This window comes from Tamandua tetradactyla, chromosome 10 (genome assembly GCF_023851605.1).
Source record: "Tamandua tetradactyla isolate mTamTet1 chromosome 10, mTamTet1.pri, whole genome shotgun sequence".
Classification (NCBI taxonomy): Eukaryota; Metazoa; Chordata; class Mammalia; order Pilosa; family Myrmecophagidae; genus Tamandua; species Tamandua tetradactyla.
In genome coordinates this window covers 34,073,086-34,099,722 of record NC_135336.1, presented here as the reverse complement: position 1 = coordinate 34,099,722, position 26,637 = coordinate 34,073,086, and the positions used below count along the sequence as shown (strand labels likewise).

The following is a 26,637-nucleotide window of genomic DNA, read 5'->3' as shown; positions in this document are numbered from 1 at the left end:
AGTGTGGCACTTGGAAGACGTTGATTGGTATGTACATTGATGCTAGAGTCCACTGGAGTCCATACGTTAGAGTCCACTGGAGGCCATTGCCTGCCAGTCATTTCATCCTAATTTTCCCAGTCCCAATCTTGGCGGTCTCCTGCCTGTGCCCAGCCAGGACTGTCCTGCTTTTCATTTGTTGTTTTTCTGTACTGTCCCTGTGCTGCAGGTTTTGATCCTATTACTCAAGTCATCACCTCCTATCAGTGAATGTCAACCAATAGGATAACAATTCATTCATTTAACAAATATTTACTCTATATTAAGCATTGTTCTTCACTCACCACTCTCTGAAGTTCTCCGGCATCACTCATCTTATCTTTATGCACTTCATGGATGGATTCTTAAAGCAGATCTTTAAGCTTCTGAGAACATGGAGAAGGTTTGAATTGATTTGGCATCCTACTTATCACCCTGACATATCATTAAGGTACAAAAAATGTAAAACTATACTGATCAAATGCAGGTAAGAGGAGAAATGGCTAAAACCCAGAGGCAATTACCCAACTATGACTTATCACTTTAAAGAAAAATCTATACTGCTATTGAACCCGAAGTTCTCTTTAGCTCTATTTATTAAATAATAATGGAGGAAACAAAAGACTCAACACAGTAAATCACCAAAATTAAACTTTATACTTGCATTGAATTATAGAATTGTGAAACTGAGGCAAAACATTAATGTACTGTAATATGACTTTATTTTATAAACTCATTATTTCATTCAAAAACTGTTTATGATGCACCTTTGATGTGGTGAACATTATTTCAGTGTTGGAAATACAATTGATGAAGTCACTATTGTTGTGGAACTTACACTCTATTGATAAGAGAGACAAATAAATGTCAGGTGGTGATGAATACACTAAAGAAAAACAATGCAGAGAACGGTAATAAAGACTGAAGGAAAGAAGTTATTATTTAAGACGGGGTGATCAGACATTACCAAGGGTTGTGGTTGTCAAAGTATTTATATCCTGCATGTAAATGAATCTTTGGCATTCCTTCAATTTTGTTCATTCTTCAACCTTTGATGTTAGACTTGAATTGTAGACACAGGTTGAAGTCTCTTGGAGCCAAGTCTAGTGAATGAGACAAATGGTTAAACTGTATAATTCTAGTCGGGGTCAAAATAAAAGATGATTATAAGGTACTGCATTTCCTGCATGGCTCATTAATTGGCTTTGGAGGAAATCTGAAAAAGGAATTTCAAAAATGCCCCAAGTGTCTGGCTTGGAATAAGTACTTAGTATGTGTTTCAATGAATGAGTAATCCCAACATCACTGTCTACAATCTCCCAAGGTGACTGCTTTGAAGTCAACAATATTAATTTGAACTCTGCTGTTTTTTTAAAAAAAAGTCACATTCATTTAACAATCACAACTTATAAAGCTCTATTTAAAAGCTATATTAAAGTTAGAACTAAATGCTTTTAACCAAAGTTTGTTGCAAAAAATTCCAGAATAAAGATCAAATATGCTGTGGTCTTCAAAGTGATTAAAAAAGTTCAAAGCAGAGTTCATCCTGAATGTGTTAACAGGTAAGATTCCAAAGTTTTAAATCATGTCAATTTGGTTTAAAAGTTTGGAAAATAAAGGCATGTGGTCTTTTTTACAAATAATTTGTGAGGTGAATTTTGGCAGAAGCCTTGTTAATAAGTACCAGAAAAATTCAGAGTTCAGTGCAAATAAATGTTAGGAAATAGCTGCAGTAAAAACAAGATAAACAGCTTAGTTTGAAAAAATGAGAATTCTGCTTGGAGAATAGTCTCCATATTTGGAGCTTTCATTCATTCATTGGAAGAGATTTGTTTTGCTATGAGAAGGCAACACAAAAGTTGCTGCCAAAACAGACCCTAGATTGGAATCCCAAGTTCTCTGCCCAGAAGCTGTATTACTTGGGGAAGTTATTCTTGGGCAAATTATCAGCCTTCCTGAACCTCAGTTTCCTTGTGTATAGAAATGAGAATTTCTAATATATGAAATGTGCATAGTACAATGCCAAGCACTCAGCCAATGTAGAGCTGGAAGGGAAATGGTACCAGCACACTAGAGGGGTCATAAACTCAGATTTCCAGTCAAAGGCAAAGAACTAGTGAAACAATATGGGTAGGAACTAAAGAGCTAGCCAGAACGTGCTCAGCACCAATTGCAAGGAAAAGTGATTAAAAAACGCGACAAAGATTCACCAATTAAATATTACCATGCAAATTTTTCATGATACCAGAGCCAGAGCAATGTGCACACTTCGTGTTTCCTGTTGTCTCTCACTTCAGTGGCTGCAATAGCCTTTCATTTGGCCTTCTAGTCACCAGACTTATCCTCTTCAACCCATGCTCAAATGGCTATCACTATAGTCTTCCTAAAACAACAAGGTTTCATTCCTGCTGCAAATTCTTCAACAGCTTCTCTATTGCCCTCAAGGTAAATTGCAGGATCTTAGGCCCATGAGGACTTCCATGGTCCATCCCACATACCCCAGGCTGGCTACCCTGCCCCTTGCTTGCCCACTTTGCAAACCAACTCTTTCAATATTCCTAGGATGCCATTTCCATTCTCAGGTTTTAGGGTGCATGGTTATGACACTCTTTCTGTCTGCAAAGCCCCTCTCCCTTCACTCTGCCTCTGTCTGCCTAGTTCTTCTTCACCCTTCAAGACTTTACTCATGTTATATCATTCACCTAGGAGAAGTTTTTGGTGCCTCTTCAACCACACCAAAGTTGGTACCTACAAAAAACTGTGCTTTCTTTTTAGTGCATATCATTTTCATCGTCTCCCTACCCTATGCACTAAGCAATGTGAAGGCAAGGACAGAGTCCTCAGGATCTAGTACAGTGATTATAAGATGCTAGACTCTCCATTACAATTGATTGAATTGATTAATTAATTAGCTAACAAATGCATTCAAATCCAGAACAATCAGTGATTAAGCAATAAAGGATAGCTATTAAAGATGAAAAATAGATATCTCTGGTTATACTCACCTGTGGTGGTTTGAAGCTGTATCTACCCCAGAAAAAGACATGTTCTTAAGTTTAATCCACTCGTGTGGATGTAAACCTATTGCAAGTACCAGGTTTTGCTGAAGTTACTTCAGTTAAGGTGTGGCCCACCTCAGTTAGGATGGGTCTTAATCCTGTTACTAGAGTCCTGAATAAGAGATTGAAATTCAGACAGAAAGAGAGAAAGCAACAGAAAGCAAGGACCTTAAATAGAACCCAGAAGGGGAGGAAGAGACAGGGAGATGTTGCCATGTGCTTTGCCATTTGACAGAGGAACCAAGGATCACTGATAGCTGGCCTCAGAATGCTGCAGTCTTCGGGTAAAAGCATTACCTTGATGAAGCTTTGATTAGAACTTTCTTTTAGCCTCAAAATCATTAGCTAATAGATTCCCATTGTTTAACCTGTCCCATTTCATGGTATTTGCTTAAGCAGCCTAGGAAACAAAAATATCACTGTTCTAGTTTGAAAGCCGCCAGAAAGAAATATACCAGAAAGAGAACAGCTTTTAAAAGAGGGGAATTTATTAAGTTGCAAGTTTACAGTTCTAAGGCTGTGAAAATATCCAAATTAAGGCAGGCTATGAAGATGTCCAATCCAAGGCATCCAGGGAACGATACCTTGGTTCAAGAATGCCAGTGACTTTCAGGGTTTCTCTCTCAGCTGGGAAGGCACATGGGGAGGTCTGCTTGCTTTCTCTTCAATGGCTTCCTGAGGGCTCTGTCCATTCTGTTGGCTCTGTCAGTTCTGGTGGTTCTCTAGCTTTTTCCAAAATGGTTCTTTCTTAAAGGACACCAATAAGCAACCCTACCTTGAATGGGTGGGTCGTATCTCCATGGAAACAATAAAAAAGATACCATATAGCAATATTGAATGAGGATTAAAGAACATGTCTTTTCTGGGGTACATAACAGATTCAAACTGGCACAATCACTTAAACTTTACCATTACTTAAATATATATATATATAACCAGTAAATGTATATATAAACTGCAGCATATCAAGTTCATATCCAGTATAAATATCATATTATCTCACACCCACATGGCATAATTTCCATTCTTGATAAATACAGTGAGGCCCTCTCCACAACCCTCTCAAGTATCTACTTTGAATTTTATTATAGCCCATTAATGATTCCCCTGATATAAACATAATCAAATATGCTAATGTCATGATTAATAAGGAAGAAGACTGAGGTCAGGAGCTTCAAGATGACCCTCAAAGATCATTGTTTTTTATGCCCTTATATACTCCTCTTCCACACTGAACTGACCTGTATAATCAACTAGATATTGTGAAACGATGTGGTGTGATTCCTGAAGCTAGGCCATAAAAGACTTTGTGTCTTCCATCTATCCCTTTCTTAATGACTTGCTTGCTCTGAGAGAAGACCGTTGCCATCTTGTGGAAACAATCAAGCAGACTTACGGAGAGGTCCATGTCATAAAGAAATGAGGCACCCTGTCAACAGCCAGCACTGAGTTTCCCCATGAGTAAGCCATGTTAGAAATAGATCCTTCAGCTCCATTCTGGGTTTCAGTTGACTGCTGCTCTGGCCAGCATCTTGACTACAACTTCAAGAGAGACTCCATGCCAGAACCACCTAGTTAAGTTGCCCCCAAATTTCTGACCCAGAGAAACTACATGAGAAAATAAATACTTATTGCTATTTTAAATTGCATTATGTTTTGGGGGTAATTTGTTATGTGGTCAAAGCTAACTAATTCAGGATCTTTGGCATGTGTATTGGGGAGGCCCACATATTTGTGAACCACACTGTGATGGTTAGGTTCTGGTGTCAACTTGATGCCCAGTTGTCTGGTCAGGCAAGCACTGGCCTGACCATTGCTGCAAGGATATTTCCTGGGTGGTTGATAAATCAGAAGGCTGGTTTATTAAATCATCAGTCAGTCGATTGCATCTGTGGCTGATTATATCTGTGATCAACTAAAGCTTGTCCCCCACCAAGGGATTAATCCAATCAGTTAAGGCATTTAAGGAAGAAGAGAGATTTTTTTTCACTTCTTCAACTAGCCTATCCTGTGGAGTTCATCTAGAACCTTCATTGGAGCTACCAGCTTCACAGCCTGCCCTATGGATTTTGGACTTTTCATTCCCATTGTTGTGTGAGAGACTTTTATAAATCTCATATTTATAGATATCTCCTGTTAGTTCTGTTTCTCTAGAGAACCCTGACTAATACAAACACAAAGGAAGAATTAAAGAAAGCAATTAAAGAAAGAAATTGAAAAAAGTGATGAAAGTTGACTCCATTGTTGGGTTCCAAAAAAAGGACATCAATTAGGATAACCATTTAATTTATTATCCAAACCAGGATTGTTTTGAAAGTGAAAAGAGGATACTTTTAATAATTACATGAGAATACTAGGTATAAACTGAGACTTATCCAGGCAAACCAGAAAATCTGATCATCCTAACAAAAACTGACCTAAAAAGCAATCAGCCAAGAAGAACTGTGATGAGTACACCCAGTGAAGAGTTTGCTCAGGCTATGAGAAGAAGCCCAGGACACCAGAGAAGACATCTGGGAATTTTGGGGCTAAAATTCAGCATGCATTCAAGGATAAGATCTAGAGAATCAGGTTAAAATGACTGTGCTTCCTCAAGTGAGCAGGGAACTTCAGAGAGAGAATTCAAGGCACTGAGCTAGAAGTGAGCTGGGAAATAGGCAGTGATCCAAGTGTTAACAATGGAAACCTGATAATGCTGTAAGGTTGGATCAAGCTGAATTGAGTAAGGAGACTGTATACCTGCAATAGCCTACCTGAATGGAGCTTGATAACTTGAGATTTCCTCGAAGCAGTCTTTGAACTTGAACTACCAGATGAGAATGATGTAGCAGATATCTTAAAATGGTCCAAGGGGAGTACCTGGCCTCAGTGGCATGGTCTTCAGGAGAAAAAAACACTTGATAGTTTGAATGTGGGCTACACAAAGTTTACTGGAATTATGAAGCACTCTAGACATACCTCGCAGGGCACATTGAATAATGAATATCCCAGTATATGAAAAGAAAGCAAAGCCCCAGAGCCTCTGCTTCCAATTAAAGAGCAGCTCAATAGTATGATTTGGAAATTGAGAAGCAGTGATTTCATTAATTAAGGGTTTTATTAACTTGGTTATAAAAATAAGGTTGCCTGAGTCCAAACTTGGCAATCAAGAATCATATGGAAAGAATTTGTTTTTACCATGTTGGACCTAAATTAACCTGGCTATACTTAAAACTCAAAAAAGAAGGTTGGGGCAGGGAGAAGAATTTTGTGGTTTTAATTTTATTTTTAATTTAATGATGTCTCAGAATAGATGGGTGTGGTGACTTGGAGTTATGTACCCCAGAACAAAACATGTTCTTAATCGTAATCTATTCCGGTGGGTGCGAACCCATTGTAAATAGGACCTCATGGTAAGGTTACTTCAGTTAAAGTAAGGCCCAACTGAATCAGGATGGGTCTTAGTCCTATATTGTGGAGTCCTTTATAAGAAGAATGAAATTCAGACACACAGAGAAAAAGCCACAGGAAGAAGCTGGAAGTCAGTGGAACCCAGAGAAGCAAGGATATTAATAATGGGCATTAAACATGACATATGTGCCCTTATTCAAGGATAGCTAGTATGTCTGCATTATCAAGACTTCTGTATCAGAAAGCGATTATTATAAATAAAAATATACCATGTATAAAAGCAGTATTTTAAATCCAGACTTTATTTTTTAAGAAAGTGTTTTTCTAAAAATACCTGTTTTATTAATTATATTAAATAAGTTTATTTACCCATTTTATTGAAACTACACAAGTACTAGGGAGAGATTTCAGTCCATTTGCTCTATAAATATTCAAAGCTTGAACATCTGACTTATACTTAAAAGAACTAATTTTTCTCCTGTTTTCAACAGCAGTAGAGTCAATTAATGATTCACCCAATTATTCAGATCCAACATATCTCAATGCATTTTAAAAATAGCTACTTCTTTACTCACTTTTCTTCACTCTGTTCTTCCAGCATCCTTTCAGCTCTATTTTCACATGCCTAATTATCAGAGTTGTTTAAAGATGAAAAGGTATTCCTGGGGAGGTAGTGAGCGTCCTGTTGGAGAAGGTGTTCAAATAGGATCAGTAATTTACCCATTAGCTGAGGGGTTAAACTAGGCTAAACCTTTTAAGATTCTGGAAGTCAGTAATTACTATAATCATTTATGTATGAACTGATACAATAGTTTCTTAGAGAAAAGATATTTGTAAGAAATGCTGTTATCAGAGTTGTCAACTAAAGGGACAAGAGACACAAGCAAGTGTCAACATAGTGAAAAAAAATTACTATTGTACTGTCCACTTATAAAAGGAGTCCCCCAAATTTACCCATGTAACTTTTGCCCATCAATCAGCACCTTTATCTAACAAGAGATGGTGAAGAACTGCTCAAATCATATGCAGACATTGACAAATGGATCTGCAGAAGCAGAATAGAAAATCAACAAGAATGAAGAACTGATTAATACTTAAAATAAAAATTATTCAGATAACAATGGATTAGAAGAATTCTTTCAGAAAAATCAACAAAGCCATGGAAAAGCAATTGAATAGGCTTTAAAAAGTGACCCTTATTGGGATTGTGCTGTAAAAGTCTACCCGAGACGTAATGGGTCCCAGGTCATGCTATCAAAGTAATTTCATTGGAAAAATTTTACTCTCCTCCAAATCTGCATTAAGTCATGCTTTCAACATCCAGAGTTTAGTGCACATTTACATTTAAAACTCAATTTGTTAAATATGAAATAAAACCAACTTATTTTCATGTTTGTCTCTCAGTTTTCAAGATAAGATTTCAAGCATTTAAAAATATCCCCTATGACATTTACTACCTGCTTAAATGGATTAATTGTAGCGACTGTGGTGGCTTGGAGCTATGTACTCCAGAGAAACATGTTCTTAATATTAATCCATTCCTGTGGGTGTGAACAGGTAAGTAGGATACTTTGATGAGGTTGCTTCAGTTAAGGTGTGCCCCAGGCTTAATCAGGACGAGTCTTAATCCTATTACTGGAATCCTTTATAAGCATAATGAAGTTCCGATGGAAGGAGAGCCACTGGAGCAGCCAGAAGCTGACAGTCAGTAGAATCCAAAAGAGAAGAGGGAACCCAGGAGAGACTGCCATGTGCATTGCCGCATTCCAGAAAAGCCAAGGATCAGGGATAGCAGCAGTTAGTCCCAGAACTTCACAGTCTTCTAGGAGAAACCATTGCCATGATGATAACTTTATTTTGGACTTCTCCTAGTCTCAAAATTCTGAGCCAATAAATTCCTGATGTTTTATGCCAGCCTACTGCATGGTATTTGTTTTAGCAGCCAGGAAATTAAACAGTGGCCTTCTCCCAGGATTTAATTATTGTTGAGCAACAGGCACCTCTTGTACTTTAAAAAGGAGCTCTTAAATACAATCTAACCAAACATGTAAAAAAGAAGTGCATTGTATTAATATTTTAAAATAAATTATTTGCCTTTTCCTCCTGCACACAAATTTACAGCAGAAATTCACATGGAGCAGGTGCACGCAAACTTAGTGGGGAAAAGTCTAAGACTTTTGTGTCAGAAGTTTGTTTAGAAATATAATTCTATTAATAAATTAAAATAAAAATAGTTTAGGCAAGGAAGGAAGCACCCATGGGATGTCAATCACTGAATGCAACTTTTGTGGCTATGGACCACATTTTTAGGGGCTTCAGTATTTACTCCTGAACTAGGTCTGTTCTGCTCCACCTCTGATTTTCCTCTATGAACTCTGCCCTAGTCTCTACACCTAAACTTTAGCATTTTGGTATCTGGCACATCTGTCTTGAGTGCTTATTTGAGTCATTTTCTGCCCTCACAATCATCAAAGATAACATCTAGTGTTCTTAACTTAAATCTAACTCTACTCCAAAAATGCTCCTTAATGCTACCTCACACTGACGCTGCTGAACACATCAAATACCATGGTAGTGAATTACCAAGAAAGAGTGCCCTGGACATGTTGGACCTCTACTTCACTAGAAGCCAAGTTGGTCTTACCCTGATCATGATGCCCCAGGAGAGACTGGGTGGTCAGGAAATCCTGGTAGTGAGCTGCAGGGTTAGATCTTATGGTTGTGCTAAGAATTTGAAAGCTATTTCAGATGACACAGATCCATAAATAAAGACTAAAACCCATAGACCAGATCTAGAGCCTAAGCAGCCTTCCCAGGCCTTTCTGACACCCCTTCCTCACCCTTTGCTGACCTCATTATTTCAGATGCTGGCCATTAACACGCTGGTCTTTGGGACAAGGAAGCAAGGTGAACCTTTTGAAGAACAGGCCCAGAGGTAGCATTCTCCTCTGTGGGAGTTAATTTACTTGCTCCTCAGTGGGAGAACGGGCTTAACCTCTGGCTGCCTCCCTTTATTACATAATCAGCATGTACTTGAGGGCCCAGTCCTAGGAGCTGGTTGCTTATTTGGATGAGAATTTTAAGCACTGGACTTTGAATTTTTAAAAATCTTATCTGGATGGCTTAGTGTCATTTTCCTCTGTGTTGGTAAATTCATGCCAGATGTGTTTTTTAAAGTGATGACTCTCATATGAGGTAATAGGACAAAGGCTTCGGCTACCCATCTTGCTCCTATTTAATTAGTTCTCCTTACTTTGGGAATAGGAAGGCCATCCCCATGTTTGCCTTTGGCTCCAAACAAAACCAGCACAGCCCTGAGAGTTACTCTGGGAGACATACTAAGACATTGTCTCATACTCTCTGGAGTTCATCATGGAAATGTGACAGAAATTAGAAATACACAGACCCTTCTCTCTGCGTTGTCACCCAGACGTCCTGTGAGGGCTGACAAAAAAATGATTCTTATTCTTCAAATATTCATGGGCATATATCTGCAGAGTAAAATTATGTTTGGGGTTTGCAGTTGGGTTTTTCCTTCATTTGTAATGAACATCTGTTGTTCTCTTTTATTTGAGAGGTTCCGAACCCAGCTGGGCAGGGCAATTTGGCTTCCTGCAGCATCTCTGTAGAGTCACAAATGAGGCTTGTCATCCATCAGCTGCTTGTTGACTAGATCAGCCCACAGCCACTTCCCCCCCACCCCCCACAGCTGCTGCGGTTCTAACAAGCTCATGGGAGGGGAGGGGGACAGGGTTGGCTTGGTCCGTGCAAGCAGCTCATGGGAACTCCAGAAAGAGGGCTATTTCATTAAGCTGTTCTAATCATCATTATTGAATGCTAAAGTCACAGCCCTGCATGCGTGTGAGGCAGGCAGAGGTTCTGGTGTGTACCTTTTAGGATGATGAGTCATAGCAGCTTGGTATACAGCAATTGTTTTGACCGCCTCATGTCTCGCTTCCCTATCACTATTATAGGAAGTTATAGACAATGTGACCCATCCTAAGGCAAATGAGAGGGTACTTTATTTTTGCCAAAAAAAATAGACTTCTGGATTCATATTAGGAACTCCATATTCAGAGAAAAAGATTTGTTTTCTACATGCTGCATTATCATCAAATACAAAAATACTTCAAGTTCTCTAAGCCATTCCAATATTGACCACTTCAGAACACTTATTTCAAGAGGGTCAAAATAGAAGACTTCAAATCTCTCTCCAAATCCTCCAGCAAAACTGTATTGATAGTCATAATTCATCCTGCACAAAGCTGTAAATGACCCTCCCTGACTCACAGTTCCACCACGTACTTGTCCTGTGCAAATCCCTGTGATAGCTCACAGCTGTTGAAAATGCAGGCCATGCTCTTCAGCTCGGCATTCAAGGCCCTCTATGGTCTGATCCCAAACTACCTGAACAAAGGCTTATTGCCAACTTGTGTTCTTAACATCACCTTCAATCTGGCCAAAACACACCACATAATGTTTCTTTGTTGCCCCTTGTTCTTTCACTTCTGTACTTAAAAAATTCTGTTCCTTCATCTCTTCTGATCGTAATCTACAAGACCCACTTTACACGGAACTGCTCCATGAGGTCTTCCCTGAGTTCCTCCCATATGGACCCTATCTTCCCCTTCTCCAGATATCCAGGCACTTTTCCCCTCCCTCTCTCACAGCACCTATTAGTACTTTCTGCCTGGAATTATAGCTCACACAATTGTTTCTTTCCCTCTTCCTCTCCTCAGTAGGCAGCAGGCACAAGCAGAACCTGAAGAAATTGGCTGGCCTTTGTCCCAGCTCATGGAAGGGTACACTTAAACACTTGGAAGTTCCCAAGTGATAGCAGTATCTTCTTATTCATGGTGGCCTCTCCCCCATCACCATACCAGAAAGTTTATGCTAAAGAGATGACTCAGGGGGCACATTAGCCATTTTAGAGTGGGGTCTGGCCATGCCCAAAAGACCAACTGGAGGGTTAGTGGGTTGGGGCTTTGAGCCAGGTAGTATCAGCCAGACCTCCAGAGAGCGACAAGAGGCTGAAGTCCAAGCACGTGGGCATTGACTCAATGAATCATGCCTACATGATGAGCTCGGATGAGATTCCCTCGTTGGCATACTCATGGATGTGCTGGGCCGGTGATGAGTCCTGATCCACGGGGAGAGGACATTGGAAACGTCACATTTGAGATCCTTTCAGACTTCACCCTATAGGTCTTTTTCTTTTGGTTCCTTATTTGTATCCTTCTTGTGATAATGAAACTTTAATTGTAGGTAAAGTGCTCTCCTGAGTTCTGAGAGTCTTTCTGGTGAATTATTAAACCTGAGGGGGTAATGGGAAGCCCCAAATTTGTAGTCAGTTGGTCAGAAGGGAGAGTAGCCCTGGAAACCCCTGAAATTGTGTCTGGTATGTGAAGCAAGGACAATTTTGTTGAGAACAGTGCCCTTAACCTGTAAAGTCTATACTAACTCCAAGCAGTTAGTGTCAAAACTGCATCACACTATGTCTAGTTAATCTCTCTACTTTCTTGAGGCCTTGCAAATAGCATGCAGTTGACAAATTTTTGTTACAAATTTGGCAAAAGATGTTTATAGAGAGCTTTTGAATTTAAAGAGTAGATTCATATTCATTAATTCACATAACTCTCATAATTTGAAAGGAAAGAGGGGAAAGGAAATGGGAACTAACTTTTATTCAGAATCAGCTTTTCCTAAACGATTATTTGTATCATCCTCCATGTCTGCCTCTCTGCCATACTAGGTCCATAAAAGCTGGAACCATTTCTAGTCTTTCACGGCCTTATTTCCAGTACCTAGCACATTGCTAGGCATAGTGTAAAACACTCAGACACTTGTTGAAGAATGGGTGAGTGGATACTAGGAGCCAAGCAGTGGGCTGAGTGTTTTATATTTTAATTTTGTAGCATATATCACTTACACTTCACAATCAAGGAAATGCAGTCTCCAGGGCACATGGTGCTTATGTGTGTGGCTGGAATTGAAACCCAAATCTTGTGATTATGGTTATCATGTGCTTTCTATCACACCATTTGCCTCCCATGAAACGCCTTTAAATTTTCTTTTCTTTCTTTTTTCAGCCCTACTTACTTTATAATTCTATAAAAAAGAAAGAAATTTCCAAGTTACCAGAACTCATATATTTTAACTCAATTAATTATGAACACAGAAAGTTGTAAAACGTGGTTAGGATATCAGTTATTGCCAAGACCAATATAGTATGTTTGTGTGAGGGTGTATGGGGGTGCCCTCTTGTAAGGGAGGGAGTAAATTTCCAAAGATTTCTATACTTCTACCATAGTTTTCAACTTCTATTCAAAAGAAAGAACTGCTTTGGTCTGAAAGTGAAAAATAAGTTATTTTGCACTGAGTGATCCAGAGAAATATTCATAGTTAACACCTTGATGATTCTCTCTGAAGAGTGGAAACTCAACATGTATTGATCAACTCCTCATGCCAGGACTTTATTAGGTGAATAATCTGATAAGGTAAGTATTATTGTAACCTCTGTTTTTACAAATGAAGACATTGCTTCTTTCATTTCTAATTATGCCTAATTTTTAAATCTATTAAAATTTAAATGAAAAATTTAATTTATCACTAAATTATCCAAATCTTCTGCTTTGTTTTTATGTGAAGTTCGGGGGAAAGGGTTTTTTTTCTGACTTAACAACATTCTTATATCTGAAGTCAAAATGGAAACTTTAACTTTTTCTTTTTCCAAGTCTTCTTTCACAGTGTTTTCACACTGTGGTTCATGGTCAAGCTGTCGGGCTTGAAATTTTGTGGTTGATTAACACAGTTATGCAAAAGTGGAACTTTAATATTTAGTGTCTAATGATGATGACAGTGATGATGGTGTGATGATTATTTCATATGTTTTTTTTTCTTTTTGTCATGCTAGCAATATATTTATTTGACTTCTCTATTTCAATATGTATTTGGGGAGCCAGATCTGAAATTACTTCCTTGAAAGTTAGGATATTTCAATACAATTTCCAAGTGAGAATCCAGATTATTTAAGTTTTACAAATCTATCTTGTTTGAACTTTGCTACCCACAATCTAATTTGTATCTTTGATAATAACAATGGGTTTTTAGTTGCTTTTGGGAGGACCTAAATTACAAATGTTAGTCATTTACACCATGTATCAGATAAAAACAAAAAGACTGGGCAGGGCATGGTGGCTCAGTGGCAGGGTTCTTGCCTGCCATGCCAGAGACCTGGGTTCAATTCCCAGTGCCTGCTCCCCCCCCCCCCCCCCGAAAAAAAAGAAAGAAAAAGAAAAAGACTCGAGGCCCAGGTTTTGCACTCTAATACCATTCCCGTGGGCCCTTCTTTATATTCACAGCATCTTCTATCATTGTGATCGGGATTAAAAGAAAGCTTCTAAAAACATGACAGATAAGCAATATCTAATTAACTTTTGATGGAACCATTACTCTCAAGAAGTGATCTGAAACTGACATCACATATAACTTTTTGTAGAATTTGTGTTCCCCTGGCTACACCTTCAGTGCAAAATACTATGTAAACCCAAATTTTTAAAGAATAGGACTGCAGAAAGGATGTATGTTTCTCTTTTCCATTGTCTTCATTGTTTCACTTCAAATTTGTTGCCAGCCACTTTTACAGCAAAGACTCCCTTGAAAAAAACATCTGTAATGGAGGTCAGGCATTAAAATGCAAACTCTTGAAAAGATGCATCTTCTAATTAGAGTTTTCTAAATAATTGTGTCAATTTAACTGCATTACAGTTAGGTAGTATTGTGCTATCCATTTCTGAGTTTTTACAATTAGTCCCGTTGCACAATCTATATCCCTTCAGCTCCAATTACCAAATATCTACCGTATTTCCATCACCTGATGGTCTCTGCTACCAATGAAATTCTCCAAGTTTATTCACTAATGTTAGTTCGTATCTGTGAGACCATACAGTATTTCTCCCTTTGTTTCTGGCTAATCTCACGCAGCATAATGTCCTTAAGGTCCATCCACATTGTTACATACTCCATAACTTTATTCTGTCCTGCAGCTGCATAATATTCCATTGTATGTATATACCACAGCTTGTTTAGCCACTTGTCTGTTGATGGACAATTTGGCTGTTTCCATCTCTTCACAATTGAAAGTAATACTGCTATTAACATTGGTGTGCAAATGTCTGTTTGTGTCCTTGCCCTCATGTTTTCTGAGTAGATACCTAGCAATGGTATTGCCGGGTCATATGGCAATTCTATACTTAGCTTCCTAAGGACCCGACAAACTGCTTTCCACAGCAGTTGTACCATTTGACATTCCCACCAACAGTAGATAATGTGCCTCTTTCTCACATCTTCTCCAGCACTTGCCGTTTTCTGTTTTATTGAAAATGGCCATTCTGGTGGGTGTGAAGTGATATCTCATTGTGATTTTGATTTGCATTTCCCTAATAGCCAGGGAAGTCGAGCATCTTTTCATGTGCATTTTGGCTATTTGTATTTCCTCTTCTGAGAAGTGTCTGTTCAAGTCTTTTGCCCATTTTGTAATTGGGTTGTCTGTCTTTTTGTTGTTGGGTTGAACAATCTCTCTATATATTCTGGATACTAGACCTTTATCTGATATGTCATTTCTAAATATTGTCCCTCATTGTGTAGTCTGTCTTTTTACTTTCTTTACAAATTTCTTTGATACACAAAAGTGTTTAATTTTGAGGAGTTCCCATTTCTTTCTTTCTTTCTTTCTTTCTTTCTTCAATGCTCCGGCTTTGGGTGTAAGGTCTAGGAAACTGCCTCCTATTATAAGATTTATAAGATATTTCCCTACATTTTCTTCTAACAGTTTTATGATCTTAGATCTAATGTTTAGGTCTTTGATCCATTTTGAGTTAATTTTTGTATAAGGTGTGTATATGGATCCTCTTTCATTCTTTTGCATATGGATATCCAGTTCTCTAGGAACCATTCATTGAATAGACTGTTCTGTCCCAGGTGAGTTGGTTTGACTGCCTTATCAAAGATCAATTGTCCATAGATGAGAGGGTCTATATCTGAACACTCTATTAGATTCCATTGGTCAGTATATCTATCTTTATGCCAGTACCATGCTGTTTTGACCACTGTACCTTCATTATACACCTTAAAGTCAGGTAGCGTGAGACATCCAACTTCATTTTTCTTTCTCAGGATACTTTTAGCTATTCAGGGCATCCTGCCCTTCCAGATAAGTTTGGTTATTGGTTTTTCTATTTCTGAAAAGTAAGTTGTTGGGATTTTAATTGGTATTGCATTGAATCTATAAATCAATTTAGGTGGAATTGACATCTTAACTATATTTAGTCTTCCAATCCAGGAGCTTGGTATGTCCCTCCATCTATTTAGGTCTTCTGTGATTTCTTTTAACAATTTCTTGTAGTTTTCTTTGTATAGGTCTTTTGTCTCTTTAGTTAAATTTATGCCTAAATCTTTTATTCTTTTGGTTGCAATTATAAATGGAATTCTTTTCTTGATTTCTCCCTCAGATTGTTCATTACCAGTGTATAGAAACACTACAGATTTTTGAGTGTTGATCTTGTAACCTGCCACTGTACTCATTTATTAGCTCTAGTAGTTTTGCTGTGGATTTTTCAGGGTTTTCGATGTGTAGTATCATATCATCTGCAAACAGTGGGAGTTCTACTTCTTCCTTTCCAATTTTGATGCCTTGTATTTCTTTTTCTTGTCTAATTGCCCTGGCTAGAACTTCCAACGCAGTGTTGAATAACAGTGGTAATAGTGGACGTCCTTGTCTTGTTCCTGATCTTAGGGGAAAAGTTTTCAGTTTTTCCCCACTGAGGATGATGTTAGCTGTGGGTTTTTCATATATTCCCTTTATCATTTTGAGGGAGTTCCCTTCTATTCCTATCCTTTGACGTGTTTCAACATGAAAGGATGTTGAATTTTGTCAAATGCCTTTTCTGTATCAATCAAGATGATCATGTGGTTTTTCTGCTTTGATTTGTTGATATGGTGTATTACATTAATTGATTTTCTTATGTTGAACCATCTTGCATACCTGGGATGAATCCTACTTGGTCATGGTGTATAATTCTTTTAATGTGCTGTTGGATTCAGTTTGCTAGAATTTTGTTGGGGATTTTTGCAACTATATTCATTAGAGAGATTTGTCTGCAGTTTTCTTTTACTTTTCTTTTTTTTTTTTTTGTAATATCTTTGTCTGGCTTTGGTATGAGGGTGATGTTGGTTTCATAGAATGAATTAGGTAGCTTTCCCTCCTCTTCAATTTTTTTGAAGAGTTTGAGCAGGCTTGGTACTAAATCTTTCTAGAATGTTTGGTAGAATTCACATGTGAAGCCATCCAGTCCTGGACTTTTCTTTTTGGGGAGCTTCTTAGTGACTGATTCAATTTCTTTGGTTGTAATTGGTTTGTTGAGGTTGTCTATTTCTTCTTGTGTCAATGTTGGATGTTCATGCCTTTCTAGAAAGTTGTCCATTTCATCTACATTGTCTAGTTCATTAGCATAAAGTTGTTCATAGTACCCTCTCATTACTTCCTTTATTTCTGTAGGGTCAGTGGTTATGACTCCTCTTTCATTTCTGATTTTATTTATTTGCATCCTCTCTCTGCTTCTTTTTGTCAACCTTACTAATCAATTTTATTGATTTTCTCATAGAACCAACTTCTGGTTTTATTGATTTTCTCAATTGTTTTTCTGTTCTCAATTTCATTTATTTCTGCTCTAATCATTGTTATTTGTTTCCTTTTGCTTGCTTTGGGGTTAGTTTGCTGCTCTTTCTCTAGTTCTTCCAAGTGGACAGTTAATTCCTCAATTTTTGCTCTTTCTTCTTTTTTGATTAGATATTTAGGGCAATAAATTTCCCTTTTAGCACTGCCTTTGCTGCATTCCATAAATTGTGATATGTCCTGTTTTCATTTTCATTTGCCTCGAGATATTTACCAACTTCTCCCTTGACCCATTAGTTGTTTAAGATTGTGTTGTTGAGCCTCCATATATTTGTGAATTTTCTGGCCCTCTGCCTATTATTAATTACCAACTTCATTCCTTTATGATATGAGAAAGTGTTTTGTATTATTTCAATCTTTTAAAATTTATTGAGACTTGCTTTGTGACCCAGCATATGGTCTATCCTTGAGAATGATCCATGAGCACTTGGGAAAAAGGTGTATCCTGCTGTTGTGGTGTATAATGTTCTATAAAGGTCTATTAAGTCTAGTTCATTTATTGTATTATTCAAATTCTCTGTTTCGCTATTGATCCTCTGTCTAGATGTTCTGTCCATTGATGAGAATGGGGAATTGAAGTCTCCAACTATTATGGTAGATGTGTCTATTTCTCTTTTCAGTGTTTGCCTCATGTATTTTGGAGCATTCTGGCTTGGTGCATAAATATTTAGGATTGTTATGTCTTCTTGTTGAATTGTTCCTTTTATTAATACATAGTGTCCTTCTTTGCCTCTTTTACAGTTGAAGTCTAATTTGTTGGTTATTAATATAGCTACTCCTGCTCTTTTCTGATTGTTATTTACATGAAATATCTTCTCCCAACCTTTCACTTTCAACCTATGTTTATCCTTGGGTCTAAGATGTGTTTCTTCTAGACAGCATATAGATGGGTCCTGTTTTTTAATCCATTTTGCCAGACTATGTCTTTTGATTGGGGAGTTTAATCCATTAACATTTAGTGTTATTACTATATGGGCAGTACTTTCTTCTACCATTTTGCCTTTTGGATTTTATATGTCATATCTAATTTTCCTTCCTTTTACCTTCACTGATAGTCTTCATTTCTACACTCTTCTCTACACCTCTCTCTCCTGTCTTTTCATATCTGTTGTTAGTGCTCCCTTTAGTATATCTTGCAGAGCCCGTCTCTTGGTCACAAATTCTCTCAGTGATTTTTTTGTCCGAAAATGTTTTAATTTCTCCCTCATTTTTGAAGGACAATTTTGCTGGATATAGAATTCTTGGTTGGTGGTTTTTCTCTTTTAGTAATTTAAATATGCCATCCCACTGTCTTCTTGCCTCCATGGTTTCTGCTGAGAAATCTACATATATAGCCTTATTGGGCTTCCCTTGTATGTGATGGATTGCTTTTCTCTGCTGCTTTCAAGATTCTCTCTTTCTCTTTGACATCTGACATCTGATTAGTAAGTGTCTTGGAGTACGTCTGTTTGGAACTATTCTGTTTGGGGTACGCTGCACTTCTTGGATCTGTAATTTTAAGTCTTTCATAAGAGTTGGGGAATTTTCAGTGATAGTTTCCTCCATTAGTTTTTCTCCTCCTTTTCCTTTCTTTTCTCCTTCTGGGACACTCACAACACGTATATTTGTGTGCTTCATGTCATTCAATTCCCTGAGTCCCTGCTCATATTTTTCCATTCTTTTCCCTATATTTTCTTTTGCTTGTTGGATTTCAGATGTTTCATCCTCCAGTTCACTAATCCTATCTTCTGCCTCTTGAAATCTGATGTTGTAGGTTTCCATTGTTTTTTCATCTCGTCTCCTGTGCCTTTCATTCCCATAAGTTCTGTGATTTGTTTTTTCAGACTTCGATTTCTTCCTTTTGTTCATTCTTTCCCTTCTTTATATCCTCCCTTAGTTCATTGATTTGATTTTTGATGAGGTTTTCCATGTCTGTTTGAACATTCTGAATTAATTGTTTCAACTCATGTATTTCATTTGAATTGTTGGTTTGTTCCTTTGATTGGGCCATATTTTCTTAGTGTGATTTGTTATTTTTTGTTGGCATCTAAGCATTTAATTACCTTAACTAGTTTATTCTGGAGATTATTTTCACTTCTTTTACCTAGGATGTTTTTTGCTGGTTTACTTTGTTGTCTATCTGCTCTTTGACATTCAGTTCAGCTTATTCTGGACCACTAGCTTAGGTTTTGTTTAACAGAGCAGAATTTTTCAGTTCTTGTTTTCTTGTTTGTTGCCCTGCCTGTATATGCCTTTTCCACCCACCCTTTGGAGGGTCTACTTAGGTATTATAGACCCCAGCCAGATTTTTTCAGACCAAACTGGCCTCCTGTCAGGAGGAAAGAGTTACCTGCATCAGTTTTTCCTGAGGATGAGACCCAACAGGTTGAAAGACTTTCCTATGAAGTCTCTGGACTGTGTTTTTCCTATCCTGCCCAGTATGTGGTGCTTTTCTGCCTGTGGGTCCCACCAGCATAAGGTGATGCGATACCTTTAACTTCAGCATACTATCCCTGCTGGGGGCATGGTGGAGACAGAGAAGAGGTTGTAGGCTGGCTTTAATAGCTTCCATTTAGAAACCTTGGGGTCTGAATTCCTTGAGGGAGGGAATCCACCTGAGCTGATCCCCACCCCTCTCCTGTGGAAGGCACAGGATCCAGACAAACTCTCAAACAATCTTGTTTCTGCCTATGCCTGGGGCAGTTGCAGCCTGAGAAGCCCTGCAGCTGTATCCAAAGGCAGTCAAGCCTTTGTAGAAACACAGCCACAAAAAGTAAAGAGAAAAATCCTTCTCAGAGCAGGACCCCCATTCCTCAGGTTTGCCAATCAAGAGCATAAGTTGGTATGTTGCTTTGTACCTTCAGATCCTATGTGCCCTCTCCTTTCCTTTAGGGCCTAGGCCCTTTCAAGTGTTGTATGCTATCTGATCCAAAAAACCTCTGTTACTTTTTTTCTTTTTTCTTTTTCTGTCAGCCCTGGCCTCTCAGCGCTGGGGCAAAAATCAGCAACCTCAGCTTTGATGAGGTTCAGCTGAGCCGGGCACCTATTCCTAGCAGTCAGAATCTGTGAATTACTTCCACAACTGGAGCTAAATTGCACTCAGCCCCTGCTGCTAGTAAAGTCCCTTTTCTTTCCCCTCTGGGAAGCAGCCTGTTGGGGGGGGGACGCTGGCTGCTATGGCTTGGGGAACTCACAGTTCTGGGGATCTCGCAGCCAGTCCAGCTGATCCAGACTGGGGTACGCTGTGTGTCCAGTTGCTGACGTGGCCCCAGCAGTTGTTCTGTACTGTTCCTGGCTATTTAGTAGCTGTTCTGGAGAACAAATTAAATCCCACACCTCACTAAGCCACTATCTTGGTACTTTCTCTCAATTTAAATAAAAACAAAATTCCTTCTTTGGAGAAAGTGAAACTACCTCTTCTTTGATGGTCCCCATATCCACACACATACCCTAGGGTCTTAGTAGGTTCTACAGAGTTCCTAGGCCTTGAGATCCGAGCATCTTTAACAACCGCAAGGCAAGAGAGGGGGTTCCTTGTAAATACCTCTAGAGCTCTATCTTCCCTGCCACCTCTACTTGCCTGTGATATGCATAATTTATTCTTTCCTCAGTACTCAGTTCTCAGACATGATTTATAACTCTCATGCCCCTTGGAGCTAATTTTGTTTCTTCATCATCAGGTTTGACATCATTCAACTTTGGGGCTCTGTTTCTGGTCTTGGTAGAGCTCTGGCCTACATCCAATCTTTTCTGCCCATCTGTAAACTCTTCCAGTCTCTCCCTTCTCCACTGGGACCTCCCAACATAATACCTCTTGAATGCTTCCTTCAGGTATAACTACAGCTGGTTGGCCCAGGGGAAGTTTACCCTTCATATATATATATATATATATATATACACACACATATATATATATATATATATGTTTTTTTACCCTTCATATTTTGACAAGATATACTGAAGGGGCACCTAATAAAATGGACGAAGATAATGATTTTGAAGGAAATAATTGCCTGATTAATGTCATATGCACTTTATAGTCCCTATGCCCTCTCCTGTTCTCTATGTGCCTCCAGTTACCTTTTCTTTTTGCTCTAGTCTTTTTCTAACATGGATGGCATGATTCAGAATGAGCAAAGGAGAATAGATAAATCCAGGTACCACAAGGAAAACACCAAGGGGAACAATATTGACACTTAATTGATGACAAGTGCCTAAAATCCATTACAGCCCATTGCAAGGTATAAACGATTTTCACACTAACCACATGTCAATTAATTTGTAACTCCTCTATTTAAATAACTAAAAGAGGGTTTTAGGAAACATCTTGCAAAGACCTTGCACGAGCACTGCATGTTTTGTTCAATCAGTTGGCCACATCAGAAATGTTGTGTACAAATTACAAATGCAGGAAACTGCGAGGATATCCTGAGCATGCTTAAAGGTCACCATGCTCTCTTAGTCACTTTTTTTTTGCACTAAAGACAGTTTTATGGGGATCAAAGCAAGAGATACACATGGATATTTATTCATGCATGCATCTCCTTCAGCTATCACGAATTCTAGAAATTTTGAGCATTGTTGAGAAGAAGGCCCGTTATTTTAAGATAATGCTAAAAATATGAGAGGAGATAAATTAGGATGTTAGCAACAAAGAAGAAATGAATTTAATGAGTTCTAAATAAGAGAAGGCAGACATTATAAATGATTCAAAAAACCTTACAGAAAAACCTTAAATATGAAGATTATTTTTTCCCAAATTTGGAATGTGACAAAAAGTATTACATTTTGGAAATGAGGCCAAAATACCCAAAGAAAGAAATAACTGGTCAGTATTTGGAGTCTTATAATGCCTTAATATCTAGAAATTTGGAACTGTTGAGATATTTGATAATGTAGAGCGTATGATTTCATTATGCCCCATTTTTATCAAATATTCTCCTGTTTTCCCACACAACACCCTTGCTTTTATTAGAAGTGAAATTTCAGCAATTTTAAAGAGTTTCCAAATACTATGTAAAACTGATTCAAATTCAAATGACAAAGAAAGAGTGCACATACCCATGGGGTGGGGTAGGGTGGGGGGAAAGCAAAATGTGACATAATATTGTCACATCTCATAGACCCAGTCCTAGGGAAATTGTGTGGTGGTTAGCATTTATCTTTAGTCCCTCTCTCTCTGAGTCTTTCTCTCAGTCCTAACTCTTCATCACTAGTTTCCTGGGCCCCAGTGCTGTTCTCCTTTTCTGAGGCATTCTCTGACCCTACGATGACGTTCTACTCTGCATTCTAAAATCTATTTGTGCATTTTACTGTGTTCTCCAATGGGGAAGATAGCCAATAGGATTCCTCTACCTTCATGATGGCACTCATGAAGCCTGACGTCTCCAAGGACCTTCCTTCCCAACCTCTATTTTCCAGAGGACTTCTGAAAAGAGTGCTTCTGCCTTTTTTTTTTTCCTAATGCAAAGGAGTGACTATGGCATAAGGAAACTAGAAATGGCAGTCAGAAAGGGATCTATCAACAGAGCCATTCATGGTTCCCTCCCCACTCTCTCCTATCTCCCAAGATGCAGGTGGCCACTGACCCTGCCTCTAGTACCCTCAGATCCTTCCTAGAGAAGACTCAGGGAAAGCCAAGGGTAGGGCAGGGTGACCTTTAAGCATATAAAGTGTATGCTTATACCCTTTATAGGGTAGGAGGCAGACAGAAGAAGAGATTTCCTCTTTCAGGAATATTCAGACCTGAATACAAATGATTTGAAATGGACTGACTTACTGTTCAGGGAGCCTGGCCTTCTGGTCCTTCCCCACACTAGCCGTCTCTGTGGTCTAATGTTCCAAAATCCCTTTCCAACTCTCTAGTGACCTGCCTTCTCTTCCTCCATCTCCACTACCTTTTGGGAATAGGAGTACTGTTGTTTTTCCAGATGGGCATTTGTCAGCCAGTAAATAATGAGCCATCCTTGGGTAGAGAAAGCAGCCCTTAAATTTCCAAGGAAAGTGAAAAATGTACCAAATTGTATTCCTTTTTGCTGGTCAAGGGTGAAGGGGTGATTTCCAACACTCTGGCCATGGTAATTTGGAATTCCTGGGCAAACACTAAAAGGAAACATATTCCTAGGCAGACATGGCTCCTAAAATCAGGCACTTGTCCCCTCTGTATATAAATAAGTTCAACGCTGATGTCTCCCATTATGCTGAACAGAGAAGAGACATAGGGACCCAGGCATCCGCAATGTGGCCTTTTGCTAACCTCTTCCTAAGGTGAAGATGCTTTTGAGCACTAAAATGACCCCAGTATAAGCTGCAAGAGAGAGGACAGAGAGGGAGTGCACCTCAGATCCAGGATTGAGAGTCACTGAGAAAATGCTCTGCCGCAGGGTGTGGGGTATCTGGATTCAAGGTCTGGTTCTAATATTTTCTAGACTTTTGTGGACTTAAGATTTCCAAGTCTAAAATGAAAGAGGCTATGGACAGATGAGTAAAATGTAGGGCTTAAAAATAAATAAATAATAGGGGGAACAAATATTAAAATAAATTTAGTAGATTGAAAAGCTAGTGATCAATGAAAGGGAGTGATAAGGGGTATAGGAAAAAAATGAGGGAAACAAAGGCTAAAATATATTGGGTAGATGGAAATACTAGTAGTCAATGACAGGGAGGGGTAAGTATATATACAAGTCATAGTATGTATGAATTTTTTTTCTTTTTTCTTTTTTATTTCTTTTTCTGAATTGATGCAAATGTTCTAAGAAATGACCGTGGAGATGAAATGCAACCATGTGATGATATTGTGAGTTATTGATTATATACCAAGAATGGAATGATCATATGGTAAGAATGTTCATTTTTGTGTGTTGTTATGTTAAAAAAAATTTTTAATAAAAATAAATAAAATGAAAGAAGCTGAACTAGATGAGATTAAGTACATCAAGTCCATGCTTCTCAAATTATGATGAAGTTCTACTTATGTTTTGTTTTTAAATTATTTGGTCATAGACCAATACTTCTGTAAAATGCAATAAAAATAAATTAACACTCCCAGGATGAGCCTGGCCCTGGCACTGTAGGACCAACAATGCCATCCTGACCAAAAAGGGGAAAAGCTAGGAATGCCCAGAGTATACAATGATGGTGACTAAATGTACAAATTAAAAAATGTTTTTGCATGAGGAAGAACAAAGAAATGTCACTATTGCAGGGTGTTGAAAATAGATGGTCATATTTTAAAACTTCAACTTCTGTGTGAAACTAAAGCAAGAAATGTTTATTTAGTAAAAAATTTATATTTTGACTAGTGCATTTCCTCATTTAACTTATACAGACAGTTTAATTGAACACCATAAGTACACGGAACCTTGACTAGGGGGTGAAACTTTGTAGGTTTGTCTAGGTTAGTGTGATTCTCTGATAAATCCCAGAGTGATTTTAAAAGTGAATAAAGAAGTATTTGCAAAGTTTCCTTGAGGGAATGGGGAGAAAGGGAGGAAAAATTCAACTACCCCATCTGGAGAATTCCTGATATTCTCGCAAGCAGTGGGGACAGCCAAATCAATAGGTTGAGCTCTCAATCTTGGGGTTTGTCCCTATGAAACTTATCCTTGCAAAAAATAAGCTAAGCCTACTTAAAATTAGGCCTAAGAGCCACATCCAGAGAACCCCTTTTGTGGCTCAAATGTGGCCTGGCCCTGGCACTGTGGGATCAACAATGCCATCCTGACCAAAAGGGGAAAAGAAGTGGAAGAAATAAGGTATCAGTGGCTGAGAGAGTTCAAATAGTGTTGGGAGGCTACACTGGAGCTTTCTCTTACACATGCTTCAGTTAGACACTGCTATCTATCATAAATTACCAAACTCCAACCAAAACTATTCCTGCCAATCATAAAGCATACCTAGGGCATTATATAAGATTCTATGAAGGTTCCATGCACTAGGGTAGGTAACTCTCCAAAACCTACAACCTCCAGATGGGTCCATAGACTAGATAAATCCTGAAATACAGAGGGACCAGCCCTTCCAGAATATCAACTAGTTCCATTCCTCTATCCCATATTATTACACATTTACAGTTCTGAGTATCAACAAGATGATACCTTCTCCCTGAAGACTGGCTACCTGGGATCCTCAGTTATTCTGTCGCTTGGCTGGGTACATGGCGACATCTGCTGGTCTCTCCCTTCTCTCCCAGGTTTCATTGCTTTCAGCTTCTGGCTTCCGTGGTTTCCTCTGTTTCTGTGGTTTCTCTCTGGTTTTGGTGTATCCTCTTTTAGCTTCTCTGACTTTTCTCTCTGAACTTCTATGCCTTTACTCTCTTGGCTTCTCTGGGGCTTTTTTTTTTTTTTTTTTTGGTGCATCTTTTCTCTCTTATCTTTTTATAAAGGACCCCAGTAAAAGGATTAAGACCCATCTTGAATGAGGTGGGTCACATCTTAATTTAAGATCCTATTCAACAAAAGATCCTTTTTGCAATGGGTCCATAACCACAGGAATGAATTAGCTTTAAGAATATGATCTTTTCTGGGGTACACAAAGTTTCAAACCATCACACCTTGTCTTTTAGTAAGTAGAGAAAAAACAATACCTGGTAACATAAAATCATTTTCAGCAACAAAATCTCTTATTAATGGCAGCACCATTTTCATGAAATCTTTTTCAGAGTATGAGCTTCTTTTGAAAAGTAATTATTTCTTCACTTACTGTCAAACATTTTTTTTTACCTTTAAAGAAGATAATTGCATTTGCTTTTTCAAAATATATGGTGCATGGCATACTGTGTTTTTACCTAATTTTGTGGCTGGTAGTTTTTTTTTTACTGAAAATAGAAAACTGTCTGTTTGGGCATTTGTAGTATCATCTTCAAGATGCGGGGTTTGTTGTTTTTGTTTTGTTGGGTTATTTTTGCAGCAATCTTTTTTAAGCCACTTAATTTTATGAGATCAGTCAGGTTAAACCAAACACGATACACTGTAAATATACTTAGCTGAACCTACATAAATCACAACGCATTAAAATTCTCTGAAAGAAAACAAATCAGTGAAGGTGCCTTGGTATGAGGTTTTACCCTCCCTTTGAAGCATCTCAAATGTGTCTTTGACGTATGGCCATCTGACAGTCAGGGCCTGTGAGAGAGCCCAGGTCAATCTGTACACTACACAGTATGAAGAAGCTCTTTGTCTTGCTTTATATAGGAAACAGATACAAGTATAGATTTTAATATTGTCTTCCCACATTTCAGTGGATTTATGACATCCCATCTTGGAAGCTACTAGGAAACTTGAAATCAGCCCCACCTTATAGTCTCCATTCATTCAACAACTAATAATAATCATAACCCGAGTGTCCTCTAGCCCCTTGCAAAGTTCTTGTTTTTTCCCCTGCAACTATTATGACCCAGTTCAACCCCAGAGAACCAATGAACAAACCTATCCTTCTACTTAGCCTTAACAGGGGCAAAAT

General features: G+C 38.4%; 1 long non-coding RNA gene across 3 annotated transcripts in view; it reads right to left on the bottom strand.

The window, feature by feature from the left end:
• Positions 1-341: 341 nt before the first annotated feature.
• LOC143648408 (uncharacterized) overlaps positions 342-26,637 on the bottom strand; it is a 52,872-nt gene continuing 26,576 nt past the window's right edge. For 2 of the 3 annotated variants that reach the window (XR_013158541.1, XR_013158540.1), the window contains 3 exons: positions 7,043-7,149; positions 986-1,121; positions 342-404 (listed from right to left, as the gene is read on the bottom strand). This is a non-coding gene — a long non-coding RNA (uncharacterized LOC143648408). Of the gene's footprint in view, positions 405-985; positions 1,122-7,042; positions 7,150-9,318; positions 9,460-26,637 lie in introns of those variants that run through there. The other variant, XR_013158542.1, reaches the window with a different exon arrangement.